Below are 25,644 nucleotides of genomic sequence, written 5' to 3'. Positions count from 1 at the left end.
GTAGCAATTTTTACTGCTTCTGAAACCAGGAAGCTTTCCTCACTTGTAAAGTGGTAATATGGATAAGCCTGATCAATACTCTGACTATATAATGACTGAAAAATTGCACACAAATTAAAAATACTTGTGTCAGTGACTATTCTGAGATCTACCTCTTAGTTTTTAAACAAAGTCCAAATTCTCTTGTTCTCTACTTACATTATAATAGGCCTTTGGAAATGGGAAAATAGGGGAAGTCCTGTTACTAATAGTGATATTTATTTATCATTAAGGTCACCAAAAATGGCTTTTCTGCTTTTTTTTTTTTTTTTCCAAGCATTTATTTTATCTCTTGAAGAAGTACAAAAGACTTCAGATTAGTAGAAAATGTCAATCCTATTCAATTCCTCCTTTCCTCTGTGGTTTTATTTTTCTTTCTCTCTGTACCAAATAAATTCTAAAAAAGGCAAATATAAACAAAGATTGATGGATGGAAAATTGAGAAATATTTTTGGCTATAACATTTAAACTTTAAATTGAAATTGTCCAGCATAGTGTTGTTAATTCCCTTCCCACAAAAATACTTATTTAAATTTATTTTCTATATAGTTTGTTTAAACTTATTTATATACCTGTTGCTTCTTTGATATTATATAAACTCCTTGAAAGCAGGGCTTATTTAATTTTTTTTTTTTTGTTACTCTTGTATCTTAAGAGAATGGCCTAATAAAATTACTAACATAAATTCAGTGCTTATTGATTACATGTGCACTGATTGATAATAGATATGAAAATATCTTGAAAGAATTTAAAATATAACATATTCTGGTGTCTCATCATTAACTGATTGAGAGAAAGAGTACCAAAATATCTTCTCTGGAAAAAAAGAAAAAAAAATGTGGTAAGTTGATTCTGTTGTTATAATGCAACAGCATAAACAACCATGGATAAACTGTTTCTAAATGCAGAAGTAGTTAACAATTTATGAATTTAGTTGAAAGTTTTATCAGTATATCTAAAGAACTAATGTTTACTTCCATTGTTGCCTAATTACTAGCCAAAGTAATATATATTTATCAAGCATCTTCTTCAATATATCATACATGTCATTTACCTTTTCAGTTGTAATATAATCCTCCAGAAGCATTTCCAACAGAACATTTTGTTCTCTGGAGACATAGCCTAGATCTGTTGAAATAAGACTTCAAATTCATGGACTTTATAATAGAGAAGAGATTCATTCCTGGCTTCCTCTTACACCTTGGCTAAATGCCAAGGTTTTCTGATTTCTTAAGTATATCACAATTCCTTAGCCTCCAACAAGATAAACAGGTACCTTGCCAAGATGCTGTTAACCCGGCTTCTCCCTCCTATTCTCTCCTTTTCTTTATCTTTTTAATCTTTGTATTAACTTTGCATTTCAAAACTGATGGTTATCAGGATTCCAAAAAGGAAAATGCTAAATACCATTGATACCTTTATTATTTTGTTTAATAGTTTCCCAAGGTTTTATAAATAAATAAATCTGATCAAAGATCTAGAAGATATCTTGGAACTCATCTTAACAACTTCATGGTTTTATAGATAAGAAAACTGAAAACAAACAAAGAGAGAAAAGGCCTTGCCCAAAGTCACACAGTAAATCAGTGACAGAGCCCACCATTTAATCCATGAATTCTAACATTAATTCTAAGACTACTTTCGCCTTTCAAAACTGGGGGTGAGAAATAATGAAAACAAAACTATTAAATACAAATACTTTTGATTATTTTCTTATCATTTACAGTGCTTTTTTTTTTCCCCCCTTATTCTTCAGATATTTAGAAGACAAGGAAAGATAAGATATCAGGATCCTAGAACTAGAAGACACTAATAGAGATCAGCAAGCCTGGAGATTCTTTCACTTTCATTTATCACAGACCCTATAACAATTTGATGAAACTTATGGATTCCATTTAGAATGTTTGTTACCTTCATTGATAATTGAAATAATTAATTAATTATTTGATAATTAATAATGATTAATAATTAATTAGAGACTAGTAAAAATATGTATTTTTCCCATCTAAGTTCAAAGACCCTCCCCCAGCTCACTGGTCCCAAAAAAACTTCTGCTAATGTCAGGCTAAATGCAATCTCCCTCTCCCAAGCTTTTTTTCAATGAGATAAAATAACTGGCTGAAGGAGGAGAAAATCTCACTAAAGGTCATCTTGAAGAACAGTGGAACATTTGAATTCATGTCTCAGATACTAAATCCAGTTTCCAAACTATTTTCTCAATGCTTTAAGCACCTCACTTTTTTTTTTTTTTTTTTTTTTTTTGCCTTGCCACTAACTCTTCTATACATTTTATGAATTGGTTATCTAATTAAAACTAATAATCACTTCAAATAAGCATAGTAAACACTCCAGCTACATAGAGTATTAATATATATATATATATATATATACACATATATATATATTTTTTTTTAATATATATTTATATATTTCGGGACTTATAGGTTAACTCCAATGTCCTGGTAGTAAATTACTTTCTAAGTAGGACAACTATAAGTTTGGGAAGAGGAAGAGATAGGCATTTATTAAGCATCTTCTATCTGCAAGGCATTGAATCTCAAAGCAAATTTGTGAGATAGGTTATCTTACTAAAACTATTTTTCAATTGAAGAAATTGAGGCAGATAGAGGTTTAATGATTTTGTTGAGATACAAAATAAAACTAGCAAGTATCTAAAGATGGATTTGAACTCTCATCTCCCAGATTTAGTGCACTTTTATCTGGGCCATCTTGACATCAGGCTCTCAAGTATCTAAGCACTGCTCAAAAATAGATTACTCAACCTATCTTCAAATAAGAAGTAAAATTTACTACTGTCACAAATTAATGGCTGTGATAAATTTATTTTACTTCGCACTTGTAATGCATTGCTAATCCATTGTTTTATCAAAACAATAATCAAAATATCAGAAGCAGAGAATGAGAAAGTTTTACAAAGTGATAGAATTTATTTTTGTATTTTGAAAGATTATTTTGCATGTAAACATAAATAATGATTCTCCCCTTCTGTCTTCCCAGTAGGGTAAATACTATATTTTAATTGATCAGGTTCCAAAAAAATGTATTTGTTTCTTTCAAGTCAATAAAACACCTAACACTATATACCAAGATAAGGTTGAAATGAATTCATAATCTAGGAATAAAGAATGATATTATAAACAAATTAGAACATAGGATATTTTATCTCTTAGATATGTGCAAGAGGATGGAATTCTTGACAAAAGAAGAACTAGAGATTATTATTCATCACAAAATAGATAATTTTAATTATATTAAGTTAAAAAGTTTTTGTACAAACAAAACTAATGCAGACAAGGTTAGAAGGGAAGCAATAAACTGGGAAAACTTTTTACATCCAAAGGTTCTGATAAATGCCTCATTTCTAAATATAGAGAGAATTAACTCAAATTTATAATAGTTTAAGCCATTCTCCAATTGGTCAAAGAAAACAAACAGACAATTTTCAGATGAACAAATTGGAAGAGTCTGTAGTTATATGAAAAGGTGCTCCAAATCACTATTGATCAGAGAAATGCAAATTAAGACAACTCTGAGATACCAGTACATACCTGGCAGATTGGCTAAGATGACAGGAAAAGATAATGATGAATGTTGCAAGGGGTTTAAGAAAACTGGATACATTGTTGGTGGAACTGTGAATAGATCCAAACATTATGGAGAGCAATTTAGAACTATGCTCAAAAAGTTATCAAACTGTGCATACCCTTTGATCCAGCAATGTTTCTACTGGGATTGTATACCAAAGAGATTTTAAATGGGGGAAAGGGACCCACATGTGCAAACATGTTTGTGGTAGCCCTTTTTAGAATGGCAAGAAATTGGAAATTGAGTGGATAACCATCAATTGGAGAATGGCTGAATAAATTATGGTATATGAATGTAATGGAATATTATTGTGCTGTAAGAAACTACCATCAGGATGATTTAGAGAGGCCTAGAGAGAATTACATGAACTGATGTTAAGTGAAATATGTAGAACCAGCAGATCATTATAAACAGCAAAAACAAGAGTATACAATGTTCCAATTCTGATGGACATGATTCTCTTCAACAATGAGATGATTCAAACCAGTGCTACTTCTTCAGTGATGAAGAAAGCCATGGAGGCCCAGAGAGAGGACTGTGGGAATTGAATGTAGACCATAGGATAGCATTCTTACTCTATCTGATGTTGTTTGCTTGCATCTTGTTTTCTTTCTCAGTTTTTTTTTTCTTCCTTCTTGATCTAATTTTTCTTGCAGCAAGATAACTGTATAAATATGCATACATATATTAGATTTATATATATGTATATATATATATATATATATTTGTACATATATACATATACATATTAACATATTTAACATATATTGGACTACCTGCAAGCTAGGGAATAGGTTGGGGGGTAAAGAGGGGAACATTTGGAACAAAAGGTTTTGCAACGGTCAATGCTGAAAAATTATTCATGCATATGTTTTATAAATAAAAAGCTTAAATTAAAGAGAGAGAGAGAGAGAGAGAGAGAGAGAGAGAGAGAGAGAGAGAGAGAGAAAAGAATATTGATACCGGGTGATCAGAACTTGACCTCCATGTGATTTTGATCAAGTCAATCAATTACTTTGTGATTATTTTTTTTCCTACATGTCAAAAAAAAATACATTTATTAAATGTTGATCCATTTTTTTTTTTTTTGAAACAAAGGATGTCCCCCATCCCATCATTACTTCCCTGAGCACAGAACAATTTACTTTTTGTTTCTTCACATATCTCATGCAAATTCTACTGGAGAGAGAAAACAACTCAGAAGGAATGTGGCCACATTGTTCAAATACTAAACATACCCAAAACCTATTTTATGTAGAACTCACTCATGCAAGGTAGTCCCTCACATGTTTATCATCAGAAGCAATACAAGGATGCTTTCAAGGTTTCTCTGAAAGAATATTGGAATTCAACCAAAGCAGTCAATAAAACATGTGACCCAGGAGACTCAAGGTCTAGAGTCACCAATGGAGGACTCCCAGGAGAAGCTTGGGGAGCCACATGCAACTAGCAGCCCTGAAGGATCACATCTGGTCATCAAAGGCCTCTAGGGGTTCTGAAGTCCTTAGTGGTCTGTGCCCTTCAGTGGCTAAATCTGCAAAGATCCAGGTGTGATTTAGTGCTGAAAGATGAAGTGGAACCATTTAATGGAATATAATTTCATTGTACTATGATCAGTATATAATCTATTCACCACTTCAATTTTTCTATATTTTGTGAGGAAGTCTTTATGCCCAATAGGTCAGTTTTAAAAATGTAACTGAGATGTTTCTGTTAAGTAATCAAAAGCAATCTATCATCACATATTTTTCTCAAATTCCTACTTAGGTCCTTAATTTCTTTCCTTTTTATTATTATCTTTTCATTATCTTTTTTTAGAATTATTATTTATTAGAATTCTTCAAGTGATTCCTAAGAATTACCTCACTTTTAAATGTTAGCCATTTTCCCCTCCAGTTTAACTTTTCCTTTAATTATTTACATGATATAATATTGGTACACTGACAAAGAATTGCCTAGCATGGTGTGTCTTCCTCAAAGAAAACAATGCACTATATGAGCAAAGCAGAATTGCAGTAGCCCAAAAGAAACATTAAATGAACAAATTTAAAGACATCTCCAATACAAATTTCAAATTTTCTTACCTGTGGTAGAGCTTTCCAAAATTATATTAATCTGAGTAACCACTGTTAGACATACTGTACCTTGACTCTAATTGAGTATTGTTATTTTTGGCCTTATTCAAGAAGGAAAGGCAACAACCAATTAATGTGATTTATATCATCCTCCCCAAAATCCTTCAGGATAGATACTACAAGTATTTAACACCCCTATTTCAGATAGGGAAAAAAAAAAGAAAGAACACACACACACACACACACACACACACACACACACACACACACACACACACACACTGAGGCTCAGAGAGCTTGTAAAAGGTCACACTAAAATACTGATTCAAGTCTTTCAGTTCCAGACACAATGCCATTTCTAAAATTTCACAACTAAATGGATTTATAATACTTTTTTTGACTTTAAACTTTTTTCTGGTTTATTTATCCAGAAATGGTCACATCTTTATAAAGAAACAATCTACTCCCCATCTCTACTGCTTTTCTTCCTTCATGACATACCTATCTCATAAAATTTCCTTTAGATAATTTTGAAGACTCATTGGTGCTATTTATGATTTACATCAATGCCTCAGTAAAGTTCAGATGACTGCTTAGATTAATTATAAAACAGTATGGCATAACAGTTGGAGTGTTGGACTTGGAATCATTGTGGCTTTGGTTAAAATTTTGACCTTAACATTTACTAGCACTATGATCCTGAGCAAATCATTTTACTACTTCGTAACTCTATTTTCTTATCTATTAAAACAAAGGGAATAAAATAGATGACCTCACAGGTCATTTCTATCTCTGAATCTATTATTTTAAAAAACTCATTAAAAGGGCAAAGGATATTCTCCAACAATCAAAAACAAAACCTGAATGTGTGAACCAATGTATAAATTAGGTTAGTTTGATAATTCATATATAGTATGTAATTTGGTTCTGACTAACACAATATATGCAACATCCTTTAGCGAATAAATCATCATCCTTAGTAGCATACAAATACTGAGTACTTATGAACTCAGAGAAACTAAAGAGGTATAGGACATCATTACTGCCATGAGCCACAGAAGTAATACATGGTTATCTAGGAATATTAGGAAAAGAGATGGGAATTGACATGAGACTCAAAAGAAAGTCTAGAAGCTAATGGTTAGAGAAGACACCCTAGGGCTGAGCAAAGAATCAGAGACTGGAAAGCAATTAATGTGTGATTATTTCCAGTGATTCCTAACTTTTCTGCTAATATGAATAAGGATTACAATATGTTTCTTAATATAACATTCATAATTTGATATATATGTATATATATATATATATACATATATACATATATATTCACATTTGAGTATAAAAAGTCAACTTATCAAATTTAAATGTTTGATACTTTTCATAGCTTTGAGAGATATTAAATCAACATAGATTGCTTAGAAGACAAATAAATGAATCTCTAAAATACTCAACTAAGTCTATAAAACGGAATGGCTAGGGAAAGGAGGCCTAGCAAAAAAATAGAATCTGGAATAAATGTGAGTGTTTTATACAATGCAGTAAGTATCTGATGCATGGCAAGAAGGATTATATCTCCATAACTCTTCTACAAAAAAGATAATTAATATTAGACAGCAATAAGCCTTTGCTGATATCAAAGGAAAATTTATTCTAGAAAGATTATATTCCCATGAAAGAATAATGACTTTCATTTTTATCAACTTAAAAAGAATACTTATATAAGCTGTAGTGATATTTTCTAGGAGCTAAAATATATTTAATAAAGGTGAAGTAACAACAATCATATTTGAATCAATTTCACTATCATTTTTTCCTTTAAAAATAATAATGAATAGACACAGACATATACATAATAGAGATTTTTACAAAGAATTATTTTTCTCCTTAGTCATTAAGATTGTTCTCAAACATGGACTTTATTCTCAGCAGATCTGTTCAGCAAGATACATAATGATACTATAAACATTATATGCCACAAAAAAGTGAAATAAGTTAACCATGTAAATTAATTTGGATTTGATGGTGAGGGAATAAGATGAAGATAGCTATTAATTTCTATGCTAGTTAACAGTAGGATATCAGGTTCAGACACTAATTTAATCATTTAAAAAACTATATTATTGGCCCATAATATTTCCTCTTGGCATGTTGGACTCAGGTCAGAGGACAGTAAATACAAAGTAATTAAGAAGCCTCTGAAGTCAAAAAGATATAGATAAAATAAATAACTTCTATGGAACACCTGCATCCATGAAGACATATTTAGAAAGGTTTTCAAATTATCTTGATAAAATTTTAATATTTAATTTTTATTTCTTCTTGTATCACTAATCTTTATATTGTTTTTGTTAACATATTTTTTTCTTCACTCTTTATTTCACTCTGCACCATTTCATAAGAGAAGCATCTTCTTTATATTCATCACATAAATTCTCAATGCACAGTATATTTTCATTACTTTCAGAAATGTTTAATCAGAAAATCTGATTAAAATATTTTTTTAAGTTCCATTTTCAAATAATTCAGTTATAAACTTTATGTCCAATGCCTCTCATTAATGACTTTGATAATAGCAATGAAAATCATTGCATTCTTACATGGTCTAAAAAGTTTAAAAGTCATTTTTCTTGAAACAAATATATGATATGATTATTAATGTTATTTTTACATAGGTTGCCAATGAGCTACATGCATAACAAAAAATCATATTGTAATTTAAAAAGAAAAAAGAGTTTTACAGTCCAATCCTTTGAAATTTACTGACACAGGGAAATCTGTAGACCCAATACATCTATATAGACAAAAACTCAAATTTCTTTTTATTTAAAATAACTTAGTTAAGTTATACAAATTTAGAAAAAATAACTCAAGTACCATAACTTATAGATAAGAAAATAAGGTATAAGGAAGTTAAATGATATATATCAAAGCTTCTTGAACTGTGTGTTTTGACCCCATATGGGGTCTTGAAAGTGGATGTGGGAGTAGCAGAAAAATTTTGGTAATGGTAAAAGGTTTCTGAATGTAATAACCCAAAAAATAATTCAAAATCAAATGCATAATATAACTGAAGTATTTTAGTAGTATTTCCTTGGTTGCATCATTCAACTTCACTGAAGTCTTGGTTCTAATCACACAATATATATATATACTTTGCACAATGCATACACAAATACTGCAGAAACACCTTGGCTCAGATTTGATAAGGAGTTGCATAAATTTTCTTGGGGGGAAAGGGTCACAAATGAAAAAAAAAAGTTTAAGAAATCCTGATGTACATAATTACAGAATTGCTGGCAGTAATATAGATATAGATATATTTTAATAATATGTTTATAAATAAAACTATATTGCTTTTCCAAAAGTAGGTACCAAAGAAAGTTTTTGAGTAATTTGAATACTATATTCACTTCTGAGTACCATATTTTAAAAGAAACTCTAAGGAGATAGATTGAGTCCAAAAAAGGGATAGTGGAAGTATAGTTAACCAGGTAACAGGAAAGAAAGTGAAATAATTTAAGGTGTTTAACCTTGAGAAAAAAAGGTTTGCTGCAGGCATATCAACTGTCTTAATATATTTGAAGTATACTTGTGTCTTTTAAAAGAGGATGTAATTGTTTTTAATCTCAGACAGGGGAAATAGGAAAAATGGGAAGACATTGCAGGGATTAGTTTTATGGCACATTTTCCAGAAAACTAGAGTTATACCAAAGTGGAATGGACTGCCTTGGGGTATAATAGGTTCCATCTACTTTGAAGTCTTTAAGGGGAAATTGAAAGCATATTTGTTTTGAAAGATTCCTTCAAGTTAGACTTAAGAATTTCTTTGTCTTATCCAGCTCTTGAGATTTTGGAAAAGTTATTCACATATTCTTTATTTTATAACTCTTTCTTTTGAAGGACACATTCCCTTCTTGAATATCATCCTACCAATGCTAGTAAGGTCTGTAATTTCATACCTACTACCTCATTATAAAATTATTAGTTCATTGTGTTTACTGCCTGTATTCTGTGAATTTATATACAGACACCAGAGTGCATAATGATTTTTGTATCTTTCCTATGTTCCCCCCCTAAGAATACCTGAACAAATAAATGTCAATGTGATTTATTATTAAAATGACTTTGTATCCAGTGATTATAATGAAAAGCCTAACACATTCCTTCTTTAAAATTAAAAAAAACAAAACAAAAAAAAAAAAAACATATGTAACAAAGGGCATTGTCATATTCAATAAAACATATCTAATAATCAACAATTTCTAGGAAGATATATGTATGGATATTTTATGAAATTACAGGGCAATTTTATTTTGAAAGAGCATGTTGAATATTCTTGTTCAGTAGTGTAACACTGAAACTTCACACATAATTTACTTCATATATAATAGATGAATTCCATTTAGTAGTGATTTACTGCACTTTTGAGCTTTACATATCAAGACCACAATATTTCTTATGAAAATACCATTTACATAGGCCCTTTCCATCAAGTTCCAGAGAAAAAAATAAAGTAAAATTAACAACTCCTCCATTACAGTAGTTCATACTCATATTGTTTGTAATTTGTTGGTGGTTTACAGGTTGAGACTGAAAAAAGAAACCTACTTACTACATTTCTTCTAATTAAAGGCACTAAAAGAAGGTCTTAAATTAATGTTTTTATCCTCTTCTTTTTTTAATATGTTTCATTCTATTACATAATTTGTCTTAAGGTTCCTGTTTTGCTTCAGGTGAATTTTTTCCTTATCTTATGAAAATGAGTACAATGTATATCCTAATGGTGGAGGTATTGTACTTTTCTGTTTATTTACCTAATATAGTGAGACCTAGGTTATAATTCCAGTACTGTCACTATATATCTTTATGACATGGGGGAAAATAATTTTATATCATGAAGTTCTGTGTTTTCAAATATAAAATGAAATAGTTGGATTAAATGATTTGCAGCTTCATTCTAGCTACTAATTTAACTTTTACTTTGGATCCACTTCTAAGGCAGTTTAAATACAGAAATATAAGGAAAATATCTCAGAATAGTGAAATTAATACACTGAAGCAAGCAGAGAGGAGAGAATAGAATGTCAAAGATGTGAGTTCAAATTTAATTTATAATATTTAATTACAGTAAATATTATATTGTAATTGTTAGAATTAAATTGTAAATATAAATGTCATTTAATTTCTCTGAGCTTCTTCCAATTCTCAAAAATTATAGTTTAGATACTTTCCGATCTGTATGATTGAAGAGAAGTCCACCATTATTTAACATCACATACCTAGCTCAATTATGACAATGTAAATAATCTCTAGGTTTTTGTTTGATCTGTTTTGGTTCTGCCTTAACCTGTTATTTCGATATTGTTTAGAACTTTTGGAGAGGGAACTTCCTTTTCTGAATGAGAGAAATTATTATTTTAATATTATATTAATAATTATTATATTACTAACAGATTTTAAAATTAGAAAGCAGACTTTTCTCAAGTTCCTCATAATAGGCCCACCTCCTATAAAAAATCAATCTCAAGGGACATGAAAAGACCGGATTTTATTTATAATGTGAGCAGAAGTTAGATCTCCTAGTTAGATGGAGTCAGCCAAAGATTAAATAGCATGTGCCTCCAAGATCATGGCAATATTTTCAATCATGTTATACTCTTAAGATAACATATTCAAGACTTCAGGATTCAGTGAATAGGGAAAATATGTATATACAAAGACATCTAAATACATGCATATAATTATATAATTTTGTATACATAATGATTATACATGAATGTTATATCTATACCTATATCTGTTTCTATATATGTTTATGCATGTGTGCATATTTATATACATATACATATATTCATATATACATAAAATATACATTCATGTGTGGGTGTAGTCTTTTTTTACATTATGACAAGAGGCTTCTATAGATTTCATCTATGTAGGAATTTTCTTCAACAACATAGATTACAACCCATGATTTCTCCCCATTGTCTATGAATATTTTTATGTTCCTTATCTTTGAGTGGGGAACACAAACGTAACTCTAGATACCAATGGATCATATTAATAATCAATATTAATAAAATAAGTTCAATAGCCACTTATTCCTTCTCTCTTGATAGATTTAATATGCATTTTCTTCCATTATTAAAGTTCAATTCAAGAGGAGAATAAAAATAGGTAGTAAGTTAAAAGAAAGGTTAATGATAATAGGGAACAATGCTGACATATTTAACTTGCAAATTACAGAATTGTTTCTCATTCAGATTTTTATTTTTTTTTTTTGCCATCTTTAGGTCATGCCTTGTTAGTACCTAGTCATAAACATTTGTTTTTTACAGATTTCACAATTTATTGTTCTTTGATGTGACTTGTTTTTGGTATCATTTTAAGTTTTCTTTCGGGCTGTTTATCACTGTCATTCACACTGCAACAACTGCATAGAAAAGTCAGAAGGGAATGAAACCACTTTAGAAAGGTCTATGAGCTTAAATTTTAGGAAGACAAAGGGAACAAAAAAATAAAATAAAATAAAATAAGGGCATAGCTAAAGAAAATAAAGCTTTTGAACATATTGTCTTCTAGATCTGGTGGCCAAAATGGCATTAGTCATATCAACATTTTTCATTATTATTATACAAGCCGTAAATAGAAAATAAAGTTCTATTTAATGTAAAATAAATTGACACAAACATTTAATTGTATTTTCTCCTTTTCTAGAATTGCTTTCTTCCTTCATAAGAGCCTAGAATTTTCTTTCTCATTATTTTTCAGTTAATCAGGCAGTCAATAATCATTTGTGAAATCCTTGTTAAGTGTCAGACATTGGGAATACAAATATAAACAGAAAGAGAAACAAACATTGCTTTCAAGAAGCTTACATTATAATGCTAGGAAAAATTCATAAATGGAAGCCTAAAATGGAAGTGGGAAATAGAAAGGATGGTAGCTGAACAGAGGGCTTGAAAGTCTGAAGTATGGCCTTGAGAAGAATAAGATATTGATGGCCTGAAAATTCTCCCTAACAGAAAGTTCAAGGAGATACCAGAGGAAGAGGATACCGTGGTAGCTGCTATTTCCAATGTACGAAATTCAGTACTAGAGTGAGCTTCCAAGTTAAAAAGAAGTTTCTGGGCACATAGAAAAAGAATTCTAGAGTACAACCCAGAAAAGAGTTTGTAAAAGTGTTGTCTATTTGCTGTTTTTGAGGTCCATCTTTTTAACTATTCACTTGAGGTTTATACACACACACACACACACATACATAGGTATATATGTATGTATGTTTATATAAATGCATATGTATACATATATATGTGTGTGTATGTGTGAATGCATGTATATATGTATACATACATATATATGTATATATATATATACACATATGTATATATGGAGAGAAAAAGGGAAAGGGAAAAAGAGAAAATGAGAAAGAGAATGGCTAAAGGGTGAGAGAGAGAATGTTTCTTTTATTATCAAATTTTTGGTCTTGAGTTGCAGAGCAATTGCCTGCCTCCATCTTTTGACTTAGTTGTTTCCACTTTTTATAACTGTGGTATGAGGCAAGCAAGAAAAGGAGAAAGGAGGTACTAAAAGAGGAATGAAAAAGAAAAGAGGAAATAGAATGAACCCCTTTTTCTGTTTTTGGCCATCAAAATTGCATTTAGCTTGTCAAAAGTCATTTATTCATGAAAAATAAATGATTCCCTTTCTTCCCTTCCCCAAAATATCAACCTGAAACTCCTCACTTCATTTTTTAACTCTTACAGAGGCAGTAGAATTTCTTTTTTAAATAATCACTGAATTCTCTTAAGTGTCCATGATTTTGATGACACATTATATGACACAACTAGAATAATTGTTTTAACTGAAATTTCAATCAAATGGATCAATTCATATAGGTGATTTGACTGAAGGAAAAGTTCAGTTTTAAGTGATCTATTTCATTGTCCCATAAAAATACAAGACAAATTATTCTTTTTAAAGATAACATAGCAGTGTGAATAGTCTCTTCAAAGAATTACAGCTGACATGGAAATAATATGCAAATAATGAAAATGCATTCTCTTATGAGCTTTATAACTCATCAATGCATGCTAAAGTATTATTACATTATTATCATCTTCATCTTATAGATTAGAGAATTGAGGATCCAGGAGGCTTACTGAAGTAGTTAAGTAATATAGTTTGCATCTATAGCACTGAACTTTGAATTCCTTCCCTGGGGAAGTAATATAATCCTTTCCAATTTCCGTATTTTGTAAAAAGGGGAATAAAAATAATGTCATTTTGTTGGATTGTGAGAAGGAATGATCATTGTTATCATCATCTTCATTATCATTATTATATGACTTGTCATGGATCACTTAAATAGAAAGTGTTAAATATAGTATTCAAACCGGGTCCATTTATCCCATTCTACTCACTATGCCATTCTCTCTTTGATTTATTAAAAACCTAAAATACTTCTGATATAGTATCCCCTAAATATATTATTTCCTAAATTAATACTTACAATATCTTTCCAGAATGATCTTTCCTATTCCCAAAGCAAGACTATATATTTATATTACTCAATGATATAATATAGGCAATCCTAACTTAAGGATAAATGTGTGTATGTGCGTATGTATATATGTGTATATATGTATACATACATATGCATATACATATATATATATGTGTGTGTGTGTGTGTGTGTATGTTTACTGAATCAGCATATTCTTATTATCTGCATGTATTTCTCTACCCATCTCCATTTGTCTGTCTGTGTCTATCCCCCCCCCCCTTCTCCTTCTCATTATGCCATATTCTCTCTCCCTCCATCTATCTTCCATATCTATTCTCTTCAACCTCCTTCTCCTCCCACACTTTGTCTTCCTAGACCATTCTCTATCTCTTGTGTTTTTTTTTCTTCTCTCTCTCTCCTGAGTCATCTTTCCTTCTCTTACTTCTAATTATTCCTTTACCATTATCATCTCCACAATCAACAATCATCACTAGTGTATATGGTGTGACTGGCATTGAAATAATCATTTTTATAAATATTATTTAATTTGATTCTTATAATGACCCTAAAAGTTAGATGTTATCATTACCCTTATTTTACAGGTAAGGAAACTGAGTCAAACAGAGGCTAAATACTCAAGGCAACACAGCTAGTAAGTATCTGAATGTACATTTGAACTTATATCTTTTTGATTCCAGTCCTAGTCCCCTCTTCATCACACTACCTACCACTCTCTTTCTTTTCTTAAATTTTTTGAAAATATTGCTCTGTTAGTCTAAGTAATCTTCCTTAAAATTATAAGAATTTTAGTGAAGTTAATGAAATGTCTCTTTCTTTTTCTTTGTTATACATTTCAGGGAACTTAATTTTAATTTTCTTTTAAAAAGAATCCTCAAATATAGCCAATAAAGTGTTATCTCTATGTATTATTCTTTTTGGACCTCAGAAATCTTTCTTCCATACTATGTAAGGACTGCTGAGTCAAATCCCCAAAGAAGTATCAATTAATAGGAAAAAAAAATGAAAATCAGCACCTGGAGTTATATGTCCTGTCTGTAATCACTGTTGCAATGGAATGACTCTTAAGTCAATGGCATTTTAAGAATGTTTCAGTTAATGTCTAATGGAGAATTATATTTCTATTTAGCTACACATATGTCACATCTTTCATTTGGATTATGGACACTGCTTTACATTATTAAGTGAACCTGCCTTTTCTATCCAGCTCAAGTATGAAATCCTGTTACTTCCTGCTGAAATGCATATTTATTCAGTCAATATTATACTAAGTTAAATGCAACAAATCTTTGTGATACTGAATAAGGAATTGTTTAAATAAAAGCTAGCTGAAAAATATGTTTGTGTGTGTGTGTGTGTGTGTGTGTGTGTGTGTGTGTATTGTAAGGATCCTTTAAATGGGCGGCCACAGTGCAACAGGAGATTGAGTGCCCCAGAAGTAATCTCTGTGGATATAGGACTGCCCTTTGGCATCCTGGCCATATTGAAATAGCTTCTTAATGGGTGATGGCTCTCTCGCTGGTTGGCTGTGTGTGTGACCTCACAGGTCCTTTATAAGCCCACTGCAGACAGCAAGTCGCCCTCTTTAACCTGGCTCCCTAGCCTAGGGTAGCCGAGCCAAGCTGATGGATAGCCAAAAGAAGTAAGGAGTTTGGTAGTGAACACATTGGATCTTCAGACCAGGTGTTCACTAAGGAGTTAATAATTCAGGACATTAAGTCAGGGCATTATGTGAGTAGGTATAATAAAGGCTTTTAATATTGTACATGGCTGTTCTTGAGTGTGCGATTATTAAACTATAGATTCAAGAAATCATGGCCAGAGACCTTTGAAGGTGAGGAGGCGAGCCGGGGAGAGTTGACATTGCAAAGGTCAGTGGTCAAAGATACTCTGTTGGGCCTAGGACAGACTGGTAATAGTAACTGCTAGGAGGGCATGTTACAATATATACCTATGTATATATATTACAATGGGACATGATGTGAATTTTTCCTGAAATTTATCCTGACCCATTTTTATTTTTCTGTTCAGAAGAATTTTTTTGCCTAAAATTTTATTAATGGTTTTTTCTTCATATGATTTTATCTATCCCTTTCCTTTTCCTTTTCTTAGAAAAAAAGAAAATAGATTATAAAGTATTTTTACATTATCTTATTGTTCCTTTAAGAATTCAGAGTATTATAGAATGTCACTTTATTTGAGTAAGAAAGTTACTATTATGATTCCCAATTTACAGATGATAAAACTAAGATTTAGGGGATTTAATTGCCATAGAACCATGGAGCTTTGGAAGAAGCCATAGAACAATGTGTCTCAGGCACGATTCAAATTCAGATAGGGTAGACTACAAGTCTAACATGCTGTCTACTCAGCCCTACTGAGGGCCTAGCACCCAGAATTATTAAAAGACCCAAATAAGATAATGTAAAAATACTTTATAATCTATTATGGGCCAGGACTCTGAACTTGAAACAAGGATTCTTACAAGGTTCTAAGTCAATGGAATTGATAAAGACAATGGTTATCTACTTTAGCATGGTGCTTAATAGTTATCTAATTCAGTACATGTCTTAGTACTTAACATAGTTCTATGAGATTCACACCAATGATAAAGTAATTATAAGAAAGCATACAAATTGGGACTCAGAGCCATAGACAGACTCAGAAGGACTAGACACAGACTCGGAAGGGATACAGAGACAGATTAATTCCACCTTTATGGTCCTCCTTCACTTCTCTACTGAAGCTGGCCTGGTTCCCCAGGCAAGAAAACTGGATTGTGTAGGAGATAATAAAGAGTTTATACTTTAACACCAGGCTATTCTTGTGGTGATTACTCTGTTGAAAAGAAGGCTGCTCCAAGACTTCCCAGAAAACCAACCAAAGAGAACATTACATTTAAACAATCCTTAAATAAATTAATCCAATCAATTATTTTTTTATTATTTTTGTGATCTTAATCATGACTACTTTATTCTCGTATTCATGTTTGAGATAATTCAGATAGTCCTGTTTGTAACATTTCAAATAGTCTTGTTACAAACTGTCATGTTGCTATTACTCTTTTTTCCTTAATGTTTGATGAATTATTGTGCGTAGTCCCTAGTAGGAGGTGAAAGCTAGAGTTTAGCAGCATGGCATGAAGATGATTAGAGAATATCAGAGAGCAATGTAGTGAGTCTAGGGAAGCTTTTACATATGGCCAACTAAGAACTCCAGAGAACTAATAGAATGTAGGAACCTCGGGAAAACATCCTATTTATTTCCTTCCCCTGCCCTTTTATGATAATCTTGTAATAGTATATATTTTTTAAAAAATTTCAAAACCTTTTTATTTTCAAAATATATGCATGGATAATTTTTCAACAATGACCCTTGCATAGCCTTGTGTTCCAAATTTTCTTTTCCTTCCCCCCATTCCCTCCCCTAGTTGATAAGCAATCCAATATATGTTATACATGTTAATATATGTTAAATCCAATATATGTAAACATATTTATATAATCATCTTACTGCATAAGAAAAATCAGATTAAAAAGGGGGAAAAAAACAAGTAAGAAAACAAAATGCAAGTGAACAATAGCAAAAAAAAGTGAGGATATTATGTTATGATCCACACTCAACTCCCCCAATCCTCTCTCTGGTTGTGTACAGCTTTCTTCATCACAAGATCTTTGGAATTGGCCTCAATCATCTCATTATTAGAAAGAGCCACATCTATAATAGTATATGTTTAAAAAAAACACATGGATTTGAATGGAATTAATGGAATTTTTCCCATTTTTTTTTCTTAAATGATTTCTTCTCTTTCATTTGTCACTTCTCTTAATACTAAAATTATTGTTTTTCTTTTGAGAAAACATTTAGATTAAATGTAAAGGATATACCTTCCTTAGAGAAAAAACACATAATAACTACAGTAACCTATGGTTTAACAAATCCAAAAACCCCAGCTTTTGGGATAAGGACTCAATATTTGAGAAAAATTTTTTGTGAAATTGGAAATTAGTATGGCAGAAACTATGCATTGACCCACACCTAATATCCTTTACTCAACAAGATTGAAATGGGTTCATGATTTAGACATAAAGAGTGATATTACAAGTAAATTAGAAGACCAAAGAATAGTTTACCTCTCAGATCTGTAGAGAAGAAAGGAATTTGTGACTAAAGAGAAATGAAGTACATTATTGAATTTAAACTAGATAATCTTAATTAAATTAAGTTAAAAAGTTTTTGCACAAACAAAATCAATGCAGCCCAGATTAGAAAAGAAGCAATAAACTAGATTTTATTTTTTTTACATTCAAGGGTTCTGATAAATTTCTAAAACACATAGAGAATTGACTTAAATTTATAAGAATTCAAACCATTCTCCAATTGATAAATGGTTAAAGGATATGTACAGACAATTTTCATATGAAGAAATTGAAACTATTTCTAATCATAAGAAAAGGTGCTCTAAATCACTATTGATCAGATAATGCAAATTAAAACAGTTCTGTGGTACCACTACACACCTGTCAGATCAGCTAAGATGACAGGAAAAGATAATGAAGAATGTTGGAGGGGATATGGGAAAACTGGGACACTGATACATTATTGGTGGAGATGTGAACTGATTCAATCATTCTAAAAAACATTTTGGACTATGACAAAGGACTATCAAACTGCGAATACCTTTTGATCCAGCAGTGTTTCTACTGTACTTGTATCCCAAAGAGATCATAAAGTAAGGAAAGGGACCAACATGTACAAAAATGTTTCTTGCAGGCCTTTTTGTAGTAGCAAAAAAAACTGGAAACTAAATGAATGTCCATCTGGTAGATAATTTCTAAATAAATTATGGCATATGAACATTATGGGATAATATTTTTCTATAAGAAATGATCAGGATTATTTCAGAGAGACTTGAAGAGACTTACATGAATTGATGCTAAATGAAGTGAGCAGAACCAAATCATTGTACATAGCAACAAGATTATATGATGGTAGATTCAAATGGACATGGCTCTTCTCAACAACAGAATGATTCTGGCCACTTCCAATGATCTTATGATGAAGAGAACCATTTGCATTCAGGGAGAGGATTGTGGGAATTGAATGTGGACCACAACTAAGTATTTTTACTTTTTTATTGTTGTTGGCTTTTGTTTTTTTTTTTTTTTTCTCATGTTTTTTTTTTTTCCTTTTTGATCTGATATTCATTGTGCAGCATGATAATTCTGGACATATTTATAGAAGAATTGCTCCTGTTTAACTTATATTGGATTACGTTCCATCTAGAGGAGGGGGGTGGAAGGAAGGGAGGGGAAAAGTTGGAACACAATATTTTACAAGGGTGAATGTTGAAAATTATGTTTCAAAAAATGTTTTGAAAATGAAAATATTTGATACAAAATAGAAAAGACTTAAATGTTGATTTAGATGACTGGTATAATTTGATATTAACCTTCTGGTTGTTTGGGCTCTGGGAATATAGTTGAATTGAGGGAAAGTATTCTCAAAGCTAGGTGTCAATAAATGTGTAATGTGCTATACAATACAATTCTGTCAGCATTATGTCATGTAGTATATTACATATACTACTATCATAATAATTATTTTTAATTATTCATTTATACTTTTCAAAAAGGTCATAATCTACATGGAGTTAATGTCCCATAATTTCTCTGAATTCAATAATGAGAATATAAATCTAGGTTCTCAAATGCATTTTGCAATCAATCTGATCATATAGTATCTTTGATCATAGGACTTTGGAATTGGTAGAGACTCTAAGTACTCAAGACTCTTTAGATTTCTAGGTTGGGTCAAATGTTCAAAAATATAACAACTCCAAAGGACTTATAATGAAAAATGCTTTCCTTCTGCAGATATAAAATTGATTGATTCAGACTAGAGACTTTTAATCATATTTTTCCTTCCTCTAGTTTTCTTCCCCTCTTTTCCTCCCACCTTTGGCTAGTGCAGAAATGTGTTTTATCTGATCATTTGTATAAAAGGCATCATATCACTTGCTTTCTCTATGGTCTGGGGAATGGGTGGAAGAAGGGGGGAGTTGGAACTAAAATTTTAAATGATTCCAGAAAAGAAAGAAAATATATTATACTTTATTGCAGAAGGGGTCTCATGTACATTCCTGTATAAAGGCTTTTTATTTGTTTATTTACATTTTTAAAAAGAGTTTGCCATCTTTCATCAGAAGGTATAGAAGAATGTATATGAAATGAATCCACAGAGGGTAGACACAAGAAGCAGTGTATGGATCTGTTGTTATTCTAGTTGTTTTTCTAACCATTAAAATCTCAGTCGCAATCAATAAAACCATAAGCTAGCTATCCCCTTAGTCCCTTCTCTTAGCTCTTTTCAGTGTTTCTTGTTTTTCTAAAGGCTTTGGAGTGACCTTTCTAAAGACTAACCAGCCTCACTGGTGTGGTAAATCTTCCCAGGAGACTATATACGCTTGCTTCACAATCTCATGCCTCTAAGCCCAGTCAGGCCTTCCTCTGATATAGCACAGTAAATCTAATGCTGAAAATCAATTTAAAACAAGTAAAAATAGCTTTAAAAATTATAAATATTATGAAATGTATCTCATAAATTTTCTATACAAAGATTGTACAGCCATGATGGAAAGGGAAGGGGTCCTTTTCTCTGACATTAAAATATTAAATTACATGCAGGATTGTAGCAAATTCATTATTAAAATTTGGTTTGATTTCACTGGTCTAGCTTCAAAACTTCTCAACAACATCTATTTTTAATTTCGGAAACAAATGCAATTGAACTAAATGTGCCCCCTGAGTTGTCATGGAAATGGTAGGTTGCTTAGGCAATGGTAAAAAATCAAATTTAGGATAAGATAATTGAATGATCTTTTAGTGGGCAGTTGTGGAGCCAAATAACAGTAGTGATTATCATCAACAGGATGGCTAGAATATAGATTATTTATATCAGTGGTGTAAGCCAGATTCGACAGCCCCATGTTTAATTAGCCCATGGGAAGATTTAGTGTATATGGGTGTGAGTGAAGGATATCAAAAATAACTATGGCAAAAGAAAGACAATTATTTAGGATAAAAATAGAAAACTTACTATTATAACAGTTGGTATGCACTTTAGAGAGGTCACAATCTCTTTAATTTCTCTGCTTAATATACCTAATGCTGCTGTCATCATTGTATATAGAAAGTAATCATTCTCTTGTACTTTATTAAAAAAAAAAAAAACACTGTATAATCTTTTGTTATATTCATTTCAAATTCGCCTAACTATATGCTTTTCTTGGAAAGGAGGAAAGTAAGTATAATTCAGTGGAGAGCACAACTGGATTTGAAGTTGGAAGACATGAGTTAAAATACTGACTATGATTATATTACCTGTGTGACCTTGGCTCTGTGGGCCTCAGTTTTCTCATTTATAAAATAAGACAATCTCCAAAACGACAATATATGATTCAATATAACTTTAAAGAATTAAGTTATGTGACTAAAAATTTGAATATATTCTTTTCATTTTAATGGACAACATATTTTTTTCCTAACCACTTTCAAATTCTCCAGAACAAGATTATTTTTCAAAAAAAATAGAAAGCTATCTTGAATATGTTGCTTCATTCTAACACGTTTTAAGATGGAAAAAATAGACCAAATGCCCATAAGTTCAAGGTGAAAATGATATGAAAAAATATAGAAGCTACAATGTCTTTCAGCATCCTACACACAGAGAGCATTTTAAATGTCAAGAGCATTTCATAAAAAAAATAAGCACTTTTTTCCAACTAGAACTATGTTTAGAAGATTTGAAAATAGCAGGTGAAATCCAATAACTACTGATTGAAAACAAGAAATCCTCCAGAAAATCCACTGGAACACAAGATGTCTTTTCAGCCATGATTTAGAGCACAGCTGCTGAAGTCCCACCCTAACCTGTGTCAATGACAAGATTTCTGTCAAAAGTAAACTAACAGCATGAGAAGAACTCTCAGAGTTTTAGAGCTGTCTAAATTTCAAAGTTAAAAATATATCACAATAAATTTCTCATAAATCATCACCTAAATGTGGATGGCATAAGATTCCACTATTTTATTATATGCAATACATGCTTTAATATTTTTTATTTAGAAAGATTGGAAGAACAAAATATAACTTTTAAAAGCTCAGGATTAATTCCAATATCTCTACTATCCTATTAGTATATATAATAATTTCCATCCATTTACTTGGAATCCTTCTCTTTGTATAAAAATATTGTTACTTCATGTAACCATTCTTTGATATTGTGTAATCAGGATTATATAATTGTTCATGAGTATCAATAACTACTTGATAGAACCACTCTAAAACTGAATGGATGGTTTGGAATTAGGAACAAGGAGAGGAATACAATGGCATAACATATGAAACCATTAAAACTAAGGTATGTATAGTATATATAGTATGCTAATAGTATCTATACTATATATGACATATACTGATATTTAAAGGTATCTTTATTACAGTATGTGTAAGATAGTACAACTATTATGTAGTTTATAAAAAATATATAATTCTAATATTCTCAAGGCTGAAAAGAACCTTATGGTGAACAAAATATTTCAGTTTATATTCTGGTGGGGTAGGGATACAGCATGTATATACAAGTATATCTAGTATAATGAAAAATGTGAAGGAGGAAAAAAAAAAGAACCAGATGAAATACTATTGGAAAGTTAGAGGAAGGAAATACATTTTAGCTCATTTTGAAAGAGAAGGAAGTTTTTGTGTAAATAGTGGCAAATAGTTCAAAAAGTCAAGACATTGAGGGAACCAGTTGCCAGTTTCACATACAAGAAATAGTTAGGGTGAAAGCATAGAAATGTTCAGAGTGAATAATCAATCCAGTTCGAATGAAACAGAATAACTGGAGACCATTGGAAAATAAATTTGCAAATGTAATCTGAAGCAGACAGAATGTGGAAGACATCAAATAACAGATTATATTTTTTAAAAATTACTGCTTTGCAGATTTTATTTGTTTTCCATCTTTGTCTCATTCACTGGTGCTTCATCATGACATAGTGGTGCCTTTGGATTTCTGAGAACTGTACCAGCGGGGTTCAATTTTTGGCAAGTCTTGCCAAGCTGGAAAGATTTCATGGATGACTATCAGTTTCCTATATGTTCATTATTTAAGGATCAATTTATTCAAGTTTCAAGAGGCTCATCAACAGAAAGTTGAGTCACCAGGTACTTAATTGTTATTTTGAATAAGGAAAAAGGCAAGAAGTATTTATATAGCACCTTTTATATGTCAGACACTGTGCTAAATGTTTCTTACAAAGATTATCTTATTTTATAAGAAGAGAATGGTATCCAAATCCTGAAGGGATTATAAGGCCTAGAGAGGAGTTTGAGTTTGAAAAAATACCAAAACTGAAAAAAAAAAAAATGTGGGTTAGCCATTGAAATACAGAAGAAAGGATTATGTCAGTTACAGGAGTTATGTCACTCCTAAATATATTTATACACATGTGTATGTATATGTTTGTGTGTGTGTGTGTGTGTGTGTTTGCTTGGAAAGTTCCACTCCTATTTAGGATGATTCTATCTGCAAGTAACAAATGTATGTAGTTTAAGATAGTTTTCATTATATTAATAAAGGATTTTTTAATGAAGGAAGTCAGGCAATAAGGTTTTCTCTTTAATGTGAATAACTAAGATTATGGACAAATGCATGATTCAGCTCCTAAGAGCAATTTTGAAATGAAACAGAACATGTAGCACAACATATTACTCTCTCTTTAACACACTGTTAACACTTGTTAGTATTCCTCTTAGCGAAATCTAAAGTGGCAAATTTAATTTTCCACACTTTGTAACTTTCAAGTCTAATCCCCACTGGTCCCACCAGTGCTATCAGAAGTTACAGCATTTTGCTTGCCAAAGACTTATGAGCTTAAGTCTATACCTGATTATTTTCTTCACTACTTTCACTTTCTGTTGTTGAGGTGGCTTAGTATCTACCTTCATAGTTAGAAGAAACACCCATTGATGCCAGCTGAACTGTATTCAAATTAAAAGAGAAGTATAATATAATTTAGTTGAATAACAACTTGGCTAATAAAATCAAAACTGAACTAAGATATAAACTACTTTAGTTTTTCTCCAAAAATATTTGATACTTCATCAAAAATTTATCAAGTAATAATATTCCCATTTTACAGATCCAATTAAATGTAATGCAATTAAACTAACACTTAATAATCATAGTCTCTGCATTAGGTACAGAACAGACTCTCTAAAAAACAAAATCCAAATCCAAATTGTGATTGCTTGTAGGCTATGCAAGGGACACAATAAGGAAGAAAATAAATAAATTAAATGTGATTTTAAATGATACATGCTAACAAACTAAAAGTTAGTGTGGAAATTGGAAAAGGCAGGTTTTAGGAAATAACATCTGAAGTAGTGTCTAGCTTGACAGATGCTAGCTCTGCTAAGGCATGTAAAAAAGGGGTCCATTCTTAGTTTGGGAAAAATTTATACAAAGCCATAAAGTGGGAGTTGGAATATTATTTATAGGAAATGGCTAGTAGGGAAGTTTGACTAGAATAGAGAATATGGAGGAGAAATAACAAGAAATAAAACTAGAAAATGGGAGATTAATAGCAAAGGCCTTTAAATGTCTAGTTGATATAGAAATTAAGATTCAGAGTTTAAGTCACTTGTTCATTTTCAAATATTATTAGAAGCATAAGGGATATTTCTTTCATACTATGCTTTGAAATTACATTGTATGTTGGTAATATGAAAAAAAGAACAGATAGTAAAGCAAATATCCTCAAATTTTTTTCATGACAGGTCTTTTTATCCTTTTATTATCATGTACTCTTCTAGCAATTTGGTACATTTCATGACTCACTTCACAGAATAATATTTTCATATTTGTAAAATAAAAAGATAAACATATATATTAAAATAAATATAAACAGATGACATAACATATTTTATATGTGTTAAAATAAAGAGAATAATGTGTTCAAATACATTATGTTATATATGTATAATATAGTAACTATATAAATATATATGTGTGAGACAAAGGGGCAGCTAGGTGGCACAGTTAATAGAGTGCTGAATCTGGAGTCAGATTCTGGAGTCAGGAAAATTCATCTCTCTGAGTTCAAATCAATCCTCAGACTCTTACTAGTTATATGACTCTAAGCAAATCACCTAACAATGTTTGCTTCCGTGACTCATCTGTAAAAATAATCTGGAGAATGAAATGTCAGTGGTATCTTTGCCAGCAAAATACCAAAAAAGGTCATGAAGAGTTGGACATAACTGAAAAATTACTGAATGAATTTGATAAAATTAAAAGAGAACTATATTGAGATACAATAATCAAAATTTAAAA

General features: G+C 31.0%; 1 protein-coding gene and 1 long non-coding RNA gene across 2 annotated transcripts in view; both read right to left on the bottom strand.

The window, feature by feature from the left end:
• The window catches only part of CSMD1 (CUB and Sushi multiple domains 1), a 2,669,009-nt gene that overhangs the window by 1,742,432 nt on the left and 900,933 nt on the right, over positions 1-25,644 (bottom strand).
• LOC141555254 (uncharacterized) lies at positions 296-16,335 on the bottom strand. The gene is made up of 2 exons (XR_012486129.1): positions 4,784-16,335; positions 296-1,901 (listed from the first exon to the last, which is right to left on the bottom strand). It is a non-coding gene; the product is annotated as an uncharacterized LOC141555254 (long non-coding RNA).

This window comes from Sminthopsis crassicaudata, chromosome 2 (genome assembly GCF_048593235.1).
Source record: "Sminthopsis crassicaudata isolate SCR6 chromosome 2, ASM4859323v1, whole genome shotgun sequence".
NCBI classification, from domain to species: domain Eukaryota; kingdom Metazoa; phylum Chordata; class Mammalia; order Dasyuromorphia; family Dasyuridae; genus Sminthopsis; species Sminthopsis crassicaudata.
Note: the sequence above shows the minus strand (reverse complement) of the source record. Positions and strands in the feature narration are given on the sequence as shown.